Source organism: Polyodon spathula, chromosome 1, assembly GCF_017654505.1.
Source record: "Polyodon spathula isolate WHYD16114869_AA chromosome 1, ASM1765450v1, whole genome shotgun sequence".
Taxonomy (NCBI): Eukaryota; Metazoa; Chordata; class Actinopteri; order Acipenseriformes; family Polyodontidae; genus Polyodon; species Polyodon spathula.
In genome coordinates this window covers 66,353,523-66,367,094 of record NC_054534.1, presented here as the reverse complement: position 1 = coordinate 66,367,094, position 13,572 = coordinate 66,353,523, and the positions used below count along the sequence as shown (strand labels likewise).

Below are 13,572 nucleotides of genomic sequence, written 5' to 3'. Positions count from 1 at the left end.
GATCTTAAGCCTCATGGACACAATTAGTTAATCATAAACAAATATTTAAAAAAAAAGGGGGGGGGGGGGTATTCATAAGTTCATTCAATCATTTTCATTTGGTCCTTTTTTGTTTAAGTTTTGTACCAACAAATAGTTGATAGATAATTAATTTTGGAAATATGTTCTAATAAACTTCCAATTATAGTTCTGTTTTTTAACTATGGTGGGGGAACTAATGTGACTCCTATCATTTGGAAATCAATGTAACCCAACCAAATTTGTTTATATATTATATACACACACACACACACACACACACACACAACTGGTCAAAAGTTTTAGAACACCTCCACTTTTCCAGTTTTTATTGAAATTTACGTAGTTTAATGTCTCAATGTACTCTGAAATTAAAGCATAGAACAAATAAACAATTGGAGATAAAAAAGAAATCATGGAATAGTTTTGTTTAACAAAATTTAATCTAAATTTTTGACTCAAAGTAGCAGATATAACATCCGAACAGAGGGTATTGCATGTCGCTGCAAAATGCTGTGGTAGCCGTTTTGGTTCTGGGAGCCACTCACTCTGTGTAAGTCGACTCTGGATCCAGCAAAAGAGCCCCAGACCATCACGCTTCCTCCTCTATGTTTGACAGTTGGCGTCACACACCAAGGAACCATCCTTTCACCTACTCTACGGCATACAAAAACCCTGCGTGATGAACCGAAGATTTCAAATTTTGATTCATCAGTCCATAAGACCTTCTTCCAGTCATCAGTAATCCACAGGCGGTGCTTCATGGCCCAGGCAAGCCTCTTTTTCTTATTTTGCCATCTTAGCAATGGCTTTCTTACTGCCACTTGACCTGTCAAACATGCAGTTCGAAGTCTTCTCTTCACAGTTGAAACTGAGACTTGCTTACTTCGACCAGTGTTAAGCTGTTGTCCTGTGAGCCACCCATCACGCAAGCTGTTGACTCTCAGAAACTTGTTTTCTGATTCTGTTGTGGCTTTGGGTCTGCCAGACCTCTTCCTGTCTGAGTTTCCTCCAGTTTCCAAGTGCCTTTTGATGGTGTAGGAAACTGTACTCACTGACACCTTGGCTTTCTTTGCGATTTCTCTAAAGGAAAGACCTACACTTTTAAGGGTTATAATGGTCTGTCTGTCTTCCTTTGTTAATTGTCTTTTTCTCACCATTATGATAGCAATATACTACTTCCTGCAGTACAATACTATCCAAATAATGCTTAAGAGGGTGTAGTAACACAGTCTGTTCCAACACTGCTTTTATACAGACAGAGGGTTTGTAAGTAATCAACAAAAGTTGGGACACCTGTAGGAATTGTTAGCATCAACTTTCAAGGCTTAATTTACTTCCATTGCTGCAGAACAGCTGTAAGTTGTTAACCCATTACTTGTTCCCTGAAAAAGGCCTTTTTGTATAACTCTGAAATGTACATTATTTTTCAGTTTTTGGTAACCCAAACTTTGTTTTTTTAACCTCTGGCAGTTTACCGCTTACCTTTGTACCATTTCAGGTTATTCACTGGACTTGAACTGCTTAAATTTCAATAAAAACTGGAAAAATGGGGGTGTTCTAAAACTTTTGACCGGTAGTGTGTGTGTGTGTGTGTGTGTGTGTATATGTGTATATATATATATATATATATATATATATATATATATATATATATATATATATATATATAATTTGTAAGTCAGCTTTGCTCCCAAATCAGTTTTCTATAGCATTTCGAGATCAAAGGGACATGTTATACAAAGTAACAATGTCAGAAATGTAGGAGAAAAAAAATTCAAAGCAAGGACAAATTTCTGTCCTTTGAGTAATATGATCCTGCCTCAAACAGCTTGCTGTCAGAAGGTTTTGTGCTAGACTGTGCTGTGGGTCGGTCCATCAGCCTTCACATCACGTACAGATAGATACACACCGTGCATTTCATCCCTATCGCAATTTACCAAATTCTAGAAACAACCCGCATGTAACACATTGTCCACCGCCGCCTTAAACTGTATCAGACAACCAGCGGTTTTTATTTTTATTAATACTGTTTACCTTTGATTGTTCTCCATTTGTGACAAAAACATGTAAACGTTCTAGCAAATCTAAAATGCATGTTAGTATTTTAATTTTCACTTTATTTTGAGGATAATATAGCTGCATTTCATTAAACAAAACAAAAAAAATCTAAATTACTGCCCAAGTTGTTGTATACATTAGACGTCGCATTTTAAAAGGGAATCCAAATTTCTGGTTTCAACTTTGCAATTCAAAATTAAAATAAGGATGACCGTCTTCAAAAGTTAATGTGGAGAAACGAAAAAAGAATGACAAACCTCTCTATACACAAACACAGCACAAGACTGGGTGCGTTTTAAAGAAATGAAGCGGAGAGAACTGCTGTGATTTATAACAAAAACTACATATCAAATTTGCGCAGCATTATACATTTTTGAAGAAAAAAATGCCAATATTAAAGAATCAACAAGCTGAATCATATACGTAGTTCCATATATCGTCTTTCTTAAAATCTGTTGTTCCTTCAGTCAGTTATGTTTGTTATTTTTTAATTCTTCTTTCGGGGGGTGGGGGGGGAGGGGGGGGGGGGGGGGGGGGGGGGGGGTAAAACGACCCCTCAACGAACAATGAACGATACAATTTAATCGAAGTTTCAAGTTTGTGGGTGTTTCATGAACTAGTAGTAAAACAAAACGAAGTTACTTAAATGCAGTCGCTTGAATCAAATAACACATAAACCGATGTCATACTCAAAGCGTACGCTGCGAAATCGGTTTACTGCCAAACAGTTTAAAAGAATCACATAACTGAGTTTAAAGTTCTAAAATAAGTGGGCAAAATCCTGACTTTCTTCTCACTTTAGACGCCATCATGCTGGCTGGAAAAGGAGGAAAAACTTATTTAAAAAACCCCAAAGTTTACGAACTTGACTAAAGAAAACACAGCATGCAAAAAGCAAACAACTGAATATGAAATAATCCACCGGTTCAAACTAATAGTTGAATTTGTGGCAATGTCTGTGTTATTCGTGTATTTTTTTTTTTTTTTTTTTAAGTAAAGTTACCTCTTTTCTTTTCTTTTCTTTTCTTTTCTTTTCACCACTTTCCTCCCAGCTCGCCTCTCCACAGCTGCCTGGATTGATCTGATCTCCCTGGCGTCAGCGAGTCGGGAGCCGCCGCACCCTCAATGCTGTGCTCAGTATCACACCGCGGCGATAAAGATAGGGGTTGTCTCAAAACAACCAATCCAGGTCACTTATGAAGAGCTACAGTCGCGCATCTCAATACAAATCTAGCAAAAATCTAGCCTCCTAGTCACACTATACCAGAGTAGAAAATGCTATAACCCCCAGATATAGTTCAATCCTGTAGAGTTTTTTCGTGTAGGTGTGTTAAATGGTGGATGTCTCAAAATAATAAGGATCATCCTTTCAGCAACTATTGGTGTGTTTGTGTGTCTATATATATATATATATATATATATATATATTACACTGAATTTGTGAATAAGTAGATGCACACACTGTGGTTCTGTAAGTGCATTACGCCTATTCCTACAGTGTTAATAAGCATAACCTTTTATAATATAATAAAGATGTAGGGACTATGACATCAGCTCAGTAATTAGGTTCTGGTTTTCTAGCTTTACATTTTTTTAATGCACAGAGAAGTAATTACAAATGTATACTACAATCGTTTTTTAAATGTATTCTCCTTTTGTAGAAAACAAATGTTTTTTTTTTTGTTGTTGTTGTTTGTTTGTTTTTTTTTTATAAAAGACACCAGCTCAAATTTCATTATTTGAAAACAGGTAAAAAAAAAAAAAAGAAAAAAAAAAGAAAATGATAATAAAAATAACTGTACTCCAAAGTTTGGATTGAATGCAATAAGAAACCACATTAAAATCAATAAGCATTTACATAAGGTGTTGCTGGTGGCTAGGGACAGCAAGTAACTCACCTACCAATGGACCACAAGGTTGCAAGTTCAATTGCCACTTGGGGATAAACTGGCCATACTCCAGCAGAATACCCTGCATGGTTTATCAGGCATATTAAGAGGAGAAGGTCTTTAGATGAGATCATCAACTCGTCAGCAGGGGGACTGACTCCAAGGTCCTCTCAGAATGGCCCATTCATATCGTCAGCTCCAATGTTGGAATGCGCTTTATGCACCAGAAAATCATCACATCCCTCTCAGCCGATCCACATCACAGTACAAGCTTACAAGGGATCACTTTAATAAAACTGTTTTATTTTTTAAAGATCAGGGGTATGGGTAAGAGAGGGCCCGAATGTTAACATGCAGCCCCATACTGGGATGCTTAATTTAGTAATATAAAGAAGGGAAGGCTGTTTAAATACTGGTTCTATTAAATAATAAGTCCGAAATTCAGGTCAGAAGATCTGCAAAAAAAACAGCACCGAGTCTACTGAGCATATTTTCACCCCAGCATGATTGAAATTAAAACAGACTGTGCCCAGGCAGATATAACACGTTGTCTTACCTGAGCCAATAAAAGCAGACATGGTACTGCTTCATTACACTGACTCACATAGATTTAGTTTTAAAAGTCACAGCGCTGTAAGAAAAAGGGAAGACGTAACTATTAGTTTCTGGAATAGCCAATAAAAATGTAAGTGTGGCATACATATGGCCAGAAAGAAAGACTGCTCCCTCCACATGTCTCCAGAGTCTAATGCTCTTAACAACTTAAGGTGTCGTTACAGTCAGTTTACTAAGACTGTGAAGGTCTACAGCAACACGTGAAGATTACCAGGAGTCAAACCTTCAGACTGGAGCTGCAAGTGAGCCACAACAAAAACAACCCTCATCCTGGTATGTTTGTTTACAGCTTGAATTAGACCTTCACTTTTGAGTAGCATATTTTTGTCTGCATTAGAACACAAACAAATACCTCAGCAGCACACACACTATATGGACAGAAGGAATGATTCCATTAAATAGTGTAACTATCACCCCATTCCTATCTACCTGGTTATACATGGATATCACCCCTTAACTTCCACTGTGATGTTATGGCAGATATGCATATGCTGTTAAGGATAGGTGATACAATTACTGGATCCTTGTAGCTTTTGCATTTTTTAAAACTTATTTAATACATTACTTTTGCACATAAATCAGTGTCTCTCTGGCTGCCCATGATGGACATATTGACGGTGCCATGGCAGGACATTGAGATATAGAAATGGTTTCAAGAAAGAATAATTGAATCTTTTCCTGAATATGATGGAATTTAATCCTAAACCCCAGTTATAATGAGACACAACGTCTTGATAACAGAGGAGGGTTGCTTTGGCTCCTGAAGCACTCCACTCTAATCTTTGAATCCTTGCTCATTAAATATTTCAGTATTTCTTAATATCAACTGGTACCAGCCAAGGGAGCACCCTTGTGAGAAACCAATTATTTGGGGTAAAATAACAAGCACATTCTGCGTTGGGAGTAAGAGTATATTTGGAGCATACCTGCACTGGGATGGATTGCTCATTAAAATCTATAGAGGTGTTTGGCATGCAAGTGTAACACCCCTGTTTTCTGCATATATTCATTTGTAGCAATAGTTGATGGAAGTGCAGGCTGACTTAATTTAACTTAGCAGGATTTAACACTTCCTCCTGGGTGACCCTAACCCAGGCCAATTTTACAACTGGCTTTTTTTCATTGTTTAAGCCTTGTCTATCAAGTGCGTGGGATTATCCAGAGAGTATCATGCTTAGCGGGTGTCTGCCGACACTATTTAGAGACTCAAAGAGTCATCCCTGTTTGTGATTAGTTCAACACAATTACAATCCAGATTATAAACAGCCTCTACAATGACTCAGTCGTAATTACGTCCAAACACAGCAAGCAACCCTATTCAATAAAAGAAACAGTGACTAAGGGATTACCTTAAACCAGGAGGTCAATGCTTTTCAGAAAAGTACTAGAATTAACCAACAATAATTAAATACATCAATGAATAAAAACAGAAATAAATCCAGTTCATACTATTTTTATCTGCTGCCTCTTGTTAATAGCAATTTATAGGACATAAAAAGAACAGTCTAATTAGCTTTAATTTCCACAAAAACACATGTGTGTGTCTATCTATATATATATATATATATATATATATATATATATATAGTTTTCTTATAATTACAAAGTACAGCGAAAATTGTTAAATTAAATACTTAAATAGTTTCAAAAGCATAGAAAAGCCAGCTGTTTTTAAAGTGAAATGTCCACAATTGCTCAATTGAGCTAGTTTTACTTTATCTTGTGAATGTCACATTTATTAGTAACAGTTCTATTAATAATTTATTGTAGTTGTGTTATGCAAGTCTTTCTTTTTCTAGAAACTGGTAAATAATTGCAACATTTCTCACTTTAAAAACGTGTAATGTTATGTGTCTAGACTTTGCAGCCTTGTAACATAAAATTTACATTCAAGAGTTGGCATTCCTACAAATTTGCCTCTGGAGATATTTGAAGCATTTAAATAGTATTGCAGTCTCATAGTGCACCGTGCATTTATCAGTTAAGAAATGTAAAAAAAATAAACTTCCTCATATAAGCGCAGACAACCAAATAAATGTGTGTGTGTGTGTGTGTGTGTGTGTGTGTGTGTGTGTGTGTGTGTGTGTGTGTATATATATAATTACCGTTTTGCCTACTCTCAAAAATCAATGACTTACAGCCATACTCCTTTTTATATTTTTAAATCAAATGTACAGTTTTCAGACTATAAAGAAGATTCTGTGCATCCAAGCTGTCAGGGTATTGATTTCAAAGAAATGTCTACAGGACTTTCCAAAACACCAGAGACAACCTTGCCTACTAGACCCTCAGGGCCTTGGAGAGTGAAAACCCAGAACCACCACTCTACTCCTAGAAAATCCATTCTAAAACAGCATTTTGAATGCTTTATCTATTAAAGACTAATTGATTAACCACATTGAAGTTTTTACTGTTACAGAAATTAAATCAAATTTATCAAAGTAAGTACTAAATTTAAAGTACTAAAATTTAAATTAAAAAAGTTATTGATTGACAGCCTAAATCAGTTTAAAAAATAATAATGCATTTAATTGAGAAAAAAAAAAAAGTCATAGATTATTAGTTAAGTAGTAAACCACATTATTTGGCACATTATTTCACTACTGTCAGTAAGAAACACCCATCAAGAATGCAGAAAGATACAATATATTTTATATTGGCCTCAAGTTTACAGAAAGAAAAATGGGTAGTTAAATTTAAATTTTGTTTTGTGCAGCTCCTAGCAGCAGCAGCGAGATCATCCTATCCACAGTGACAAATATAATGCTAGCAGAAAGAGTAATATTGACTGTTTCTCAAAAACAAACAAAAGTCACAAAATTAAATACGGATCCAGTGGTGTACGGTACTTAAAAGAAACGAAATAAACCGGCAGCTACCCCTTTACTGATGTCTGATAAACCTGCCCTCTGTATTTTAAAAACTCGTTCAGTATAGTATATCACTAGCCAGAAACTGAGCATTTTCTACCGTGCAATTGCAGAACATGTTAGATTACTGACAACCAATCCAAGCCCTCGCACATATTCAGTTCACTGAAGCTTCAAATTCCAGTTTGCGATAGTAATTCGCATTTTCCACACTGTATAACTACACTGCAGTTCTGTAATCGTTCTAGTCTAAAAATACTGCGTTTCGGTTTCAGAATTCGGTGATATACTTTTATATCAGATTTCTAACGCAAGTCTTGTGGTAACAAGGTGGTGGATAGCTTTTGTTTTCAGTCTAACTACAATTCAATAAAATAGCAAAACGGAAAGGCTATTTTAAATTTTCCTGGTATGGTTGAATTTGGGATGGTACACTTCGGTATGCAAACTATTTTAGTCAACCATTGACATTATTCAGAATACTTAAATGTAAGCAAACATACTTTAATTCCCTAGGTTTTGTTGACAACTTAAAATGAAAGCTTTACTGTTTTATTTAGAACGGGATTATATGTAAAATATGTGTGACAAAATTGTCCAGTTTAGAAAGCAGAAGCTCGATTCCAGTTTGCCAATTTAACTGTCAATTTCACTACAACTGCCTTCCGGGGACTAGTTTATGCACAAACCTCTGCCGGCGGAGGGAAACTTTGGAACCACCAGCACGGGTGACGTCACGCGGCTGGCGACAGAATGTCTGAGTGAGGCGCGAGCTCGCTGCACGTGAATGTGAAATCTGGAAATCTGGGAAAGCAGCGCGAGTGAGGAAATAGAGCGGACCGGTAGCGGAGCAGACCACTGTGTTTAGAAGAAGCTACTTTAGAAACGAGCCTGTACGACTGTGATGTTATTAAAATAGTATTTATTGTCGTTGTTTTTTTAATTGTCCATAACAACTTGTATTTAATAAGTCAGCCTTTCATTCTATAACGTTTCAGTCTTAGCAGTTGCATTGGGAAGTTAATAGGACCTTAAATTGATTTACAGTATTTTGTGTGCACGTTAGGGTTATTGTTTTAGAGTTATACCTGTATTCAAGCCTTGCATATAAAGGGGCGTTGTAGATAACTTTTTTTAAGCTATCAGGAATATCGGACATCAGTAAGGTGCGAATTCCAGGGGCAGGCAAACAGACGCTGCCTGTCAGTGTGCTGTGTCCTCTGCTAGAGAGCCATTACTATAGTTTACTGTGGTTGTCCTTGGTAAAAACATAGTGAAGTAATGTAATGGTTAAGCACAGTAAAAATATGGCTTACCATGGCGATGGATAGTAAACGCATGAGTAAAACATACTGCGTCTGTACTTTTATAAGGGATTGCAAGTGCTGTTTTTGTTTCACAGCAGGGGATATATTATAACAACAGTTATCAGCAGTAAGAGATCTCTTTACTCCCTTGTTCTCTCAGCAGGTGTTCACCACCCAGAAGGCACATGCATACCCCTGAGTCAAAAGGCAGCATATCAGCATACAGGCCTAACACTATCCTGATACATCTAAATTATACTCCCAGACACTATGTTTTCTATGGTTATAATCTGCATCTCCCTATTTCATTTTTTAACTTACCAGTTGTTTTAATTGTGGAAAACAGTGAGCATGCTTTAATTTGGGATATTCAATATCTGTATTTGCAAATTTGTTTCACCACAAACAGCCAGCCTAGAAACACTGCTCCCACTACCAAGACCCCTTACCATTTATCTAATGTACAAGATGCTAACAGAATATCTTGGTTGCAGGTGAGGCCTTGTGTGTTCATGTACACTTAATATATATGCCTTGAAGTTATATATTCCTAAATCTGAACTTCATAAGAACTCATCTCAAAAGTCTGCAGCACTATTTTTTTTTTTTTGTGCATTACCGTCTGAAACACCCTTTATCAGAGGGATTTTATTTATTTATATTTATAAATGTATAATTATAAATTTGTAATGCACAAAAAAAGTTCAGATTTGTCTGCAGTGTAAAAACCCTGTAGGCAAAGAAGAGACAGATAGTTGTTTAGGTTTCTCAAAATCTCCTGTGAGAAAACTTGTTTGCATCTTTAAGTTGTTTGCAGGTTATGCTGTTTTTTTATTTTTATAAGCAGTGAAGTAATGTGTTATTCTTCCAAAACAATAGTAATTGTATAATTTTATTGTTTTGGGTTTTTTTTTTTTGTATTACTTTCTAACAACTACTGTGAACACATAAACCAATATATTTCTTGACACTGATATAGTAATATAGATATTCTATCTAACGTCTTGCTGCTGCATACTGGCATTTTTGCAGTTTTCATTAACTGAATTATTTAAATTATTTTAGAAACAACATAATATTATTAGTTATATAACATTGTTAACCTATTCTTTGCATACTGCCATGTTATTATTCCTAGAAAATATTATGATTCACTTCAAAATATCTACATTAGTCGTTGAAGAGAACAGCAAAAAATCTGTGTGCAAAAATTGTCCCCCCTTTTTTCTTTTTTTTTTTTTTACCTTAATAGCATTAGAGGAAGTTGCTGTCAAGTAAAACCTATTATACACCATTGCAGAAAAACTTAAATCACAATTTGAAAAGTGCAAAAACTTAAATCACAATTTGAGAAGCAGTTCTCGTGATAAAAAAATAAACTGTAAGTGTGACATACAGACAGACGCCTCCGTATATCCCCAGATTCTGATACTTATCCAAATCTGTGCAAAAATGTAAGACAGAGATGTATGTACGCCTCTACTATATGCCTGTCAGAGGATCTCATCTGTTGTATTGCTTCTATAAGAATGTAATCAGAACTATGTAACTGGTTAATTTTAGGAGCCAGTTATCATAGTATATTAATTATAGAGTAAAAACCCTTTATTGGTTCATGCACCCACAACCACCCATAAAAATGCACAGCCATGCTGTTCTAACATCTTGCACAAAACACACACAAGCTGAGGGTGTGCACATACATGGGAGATTTCATTGGCTGTATTTGAACAGAGCAACACAACCATATATCTGGTAGGTGACTTAATGGAGGAATAGCAATAACAAGAATGTAAAGCTTGTATTACAGTTGAAATAAAGAGAAAACAAACACACACACACACACACACACACACACATATAGCACGAAACAAGGAGTCAGCTGGCCATTAGCAATTGTGTAGAAAGTACAGTACTTACCCAAGTGGTGGCAGTTTTGGAAAAAAAAATGCAGCTATTGTTCTAATATGCACACTGTCAGCAGCATGTTATATCTTACAGATGTGGTTCTAATGCTAGCTGGTGAGATCATCAGGCTCTAGAGAATTACACTTCATGGAGAGAATACTGTAAGTGATAGGATCATTACATCACCTTTTCCTTCATAGTGTTGTCAACACAGCTGAAGGCAAAAAATAGATCCCTTCCCATTAGTGGTGGTGACTATATAAATACATACAGTGTATAGACTGTATTCTAACTGAATCTAAAAAATATCAAAGTAATACAATAAAAAAAAAAAATGCTAAACTCACTTGGGAACTAAAGAAAGACAATATTGTATGACGTACAAGTTACAGTTTGTCATTTGTCACTTTAGAAATAATCGGTAATTGGAACACATTTACTGTTTCATTTGCTGCTTTTCAAGCATACGTCACAAAACCTGTTGTACTGTACATATTATAGCAATCAGCTTATTATTTACATACTGTATCAGCAGTACATCTATTAAAAAATCAGGGTGCTCCATGTCCATTTATAATGCTTACCCCTGTAATTCGCAAGCATTTTTTAAAGGAGAAAAGCTGCTTTATTTATGTAACTAGATTCTGTTTCTTGTACAAAACAATCCTCTCCCGTCCGGCAACACAATGTAATGCATATGAAAAATGCTGACTTCTGAGGCTGGAGTTAAAAAAAATAATAACATGGAAGGGTGGCTGAGCAATGTATCATAGCGATACAGAAATTGGCATTATAGGGGTAATATTGAATTGGAGATAGGGATTGTATACAAAGTGTCTACAATCGTTTTAGTGTTGTAGAGGTTGAAAAAAGTAGTTGACAGTTTCCACTAAGTACTCACATGCACAAAGCAACACAAATATATTATTTGGTTCCTCTTTAGAGAGAAACATTAAAATGTAATTTTTAGATTTTTTCTACATCCCTATTGTAAACCATTTCAGTATTAAAGATTCTTTAGTGCGCATCAAGAGTCCTCATAATGTCTACTTTGTCATTGTAAGTGGTTATCACAATACACCCTCAGCCTCTCTGTCTTGGTGGGCTCAGCAGCTCTTCTGTACTCTGGCACTCAGCTTTCAGATCACCAATATGTTATGGAGAGCTACTGTGCCAAGCTTCTTCTGGAAGCAGCATTGTTATTATTGCAATGGGAATGCCTTGAAGGTCTAAAATGCACTGTTCAATACATTTAGTCAGCTCAACCATCTGTTCACGTTGCTTAGAATATTATTCCTTGCCCCATGTTGGTGGGCTTTCCTCAGATGGTGTTTCAGGCTATGGCCCATGGATTTGAGCCATTCCGCTCCAGGTCTTATGAAATAGTATTTTAAGACCTATGTGGAGGTTTAATTGGTGTTGTTAAACAATTCACAGCATAGCAAGAAACAAAGATTGTGGGGTAAAGTGGATGTTACAAACAAATGTTCACCATATATGTCTAAAATGTGCAGTTTTGAAAGAAACACATGTATGTAACAGCAACCATGTATTTTGGCTTAAAAAAGTGGCTTAAAAACAAGAAAGTGAATGTCCAGAGTGGCCCAGTCAAAGCCCGGACTTGAATCCGATTGAGAATCTGTGGCAAGACTTGAAGATTGCTGCCCACCAATGATCCCCATCCAACTTGACAGAGCTTGAACAATTTTGCCAAGAAGAATGAACGAATATTGCACAATCCAGATGTGCAAACCTGGTAGAGACTTACCCCAAAAGACTCACAGCTGTAATTGCTGCCAAAGGTGGTTCTACCAAGTATTGACTCGGGGTTAATACTTATCTAACCAAGACATTTCATTTTTTTATTTTTTATTAACTGTTGTTTCACAATAGAAATTCTCTTGCCTCTTCAAAGTGTTGGGTAGGTTGTGTAAATCAAAGGGAAAAAAATACCATTTAAATGCATCAAGATTTCAGGTTGTAACACAACAAACTGTGAAAACTTCCAAGGGGGTGAATACTTATTATAGGCACTGTATATAGTTCTAGGCTAGAGTGAGGTAAAAGAAACAGCAAATACAAAAATTACAGGAAAATCACATTGTATTACCCTGAAGAAATCCTATAGGAACCATTAACAGATCACACCATTACCAACAATGGCAACACAAAGGATAATGTCCTAATATTGATGGGGCTAGTCAATATTAATATGGCATAGAGGTGGAATCTGACAAGATATTAAAGCAAAGGGTGTCTCCCATTTAACATTAATTATAGCAATTTCGTTTTTTTTTTTTTTTTTTTTGGGAGACTTGCTGTTAGTTTTGAGGAAATATGTCAAAATGCATATTGAAATGACTATATACGCGTTTGTTGCTTTTAAAAATGTTTTGTATAAACATATTAATTAAATTAATATCCTCTCTACTATCAAAAAATATTGTTTGTAGCTTTATAAATAAAAGAATATTATATTCAGAGACAGCATCCAAAAGCGTCATTTAATTAATGTTTTTGCTCTGCTGCTCCTGGACTTCGAAATTATATTTTCGAAAACGTACCATTGGGCAAAACTCTAATTCTGTAAATGTGAAGCTGCAGTGCCATCTCGTGGTCAGTTAGTGTAGCTCACCTTGTGCTATCAATTTGAAACACTTGTAAACTTCTTATGGATCTTCTGCTCGCAGGAGTCTTGATCTTTTTACTTCTGTAAAAAAAATATTGGCAGGTATCTTAGAACAAACAAACACTTTAAGAAACTGCAGCCCTGTGTTTGCTATGTTAATTTTGTCTCCATCTCATCGCGATAGTTTAGTTCTAGAGTCAGAATGGAGTTAATTATAGACTACATAAAATACACAATTAGCAGAACCAGGCAGTAACAATCTTTATTTTTGTTTG

At 35.8% G+C, this 13,572-nt stretch overlaps 1 protein-coding gene across 1 annotated transcript in view; it reads right to left on the bottom strand.

Moving 5' to 3' along the window:
* The window catches only part of smad1 (SMAD family member 1), a 23,132-nt gene extending 19,952 nt beyond the window's left edge, over window positions 1-3,180 (bottom strand). Inside the window, exon 1 of the mRNA XM_041260093.1 lies at window positions 3,083-3,180. The gene's annotated coding sequence lies outside the window, so the exon portion shown is untranslated. The remainder of the gene's footprint in view (window positions 1-3,082) is intronic.
* Window positions 3,181-13,572: the final 10,392 nt, after the last annotated feature.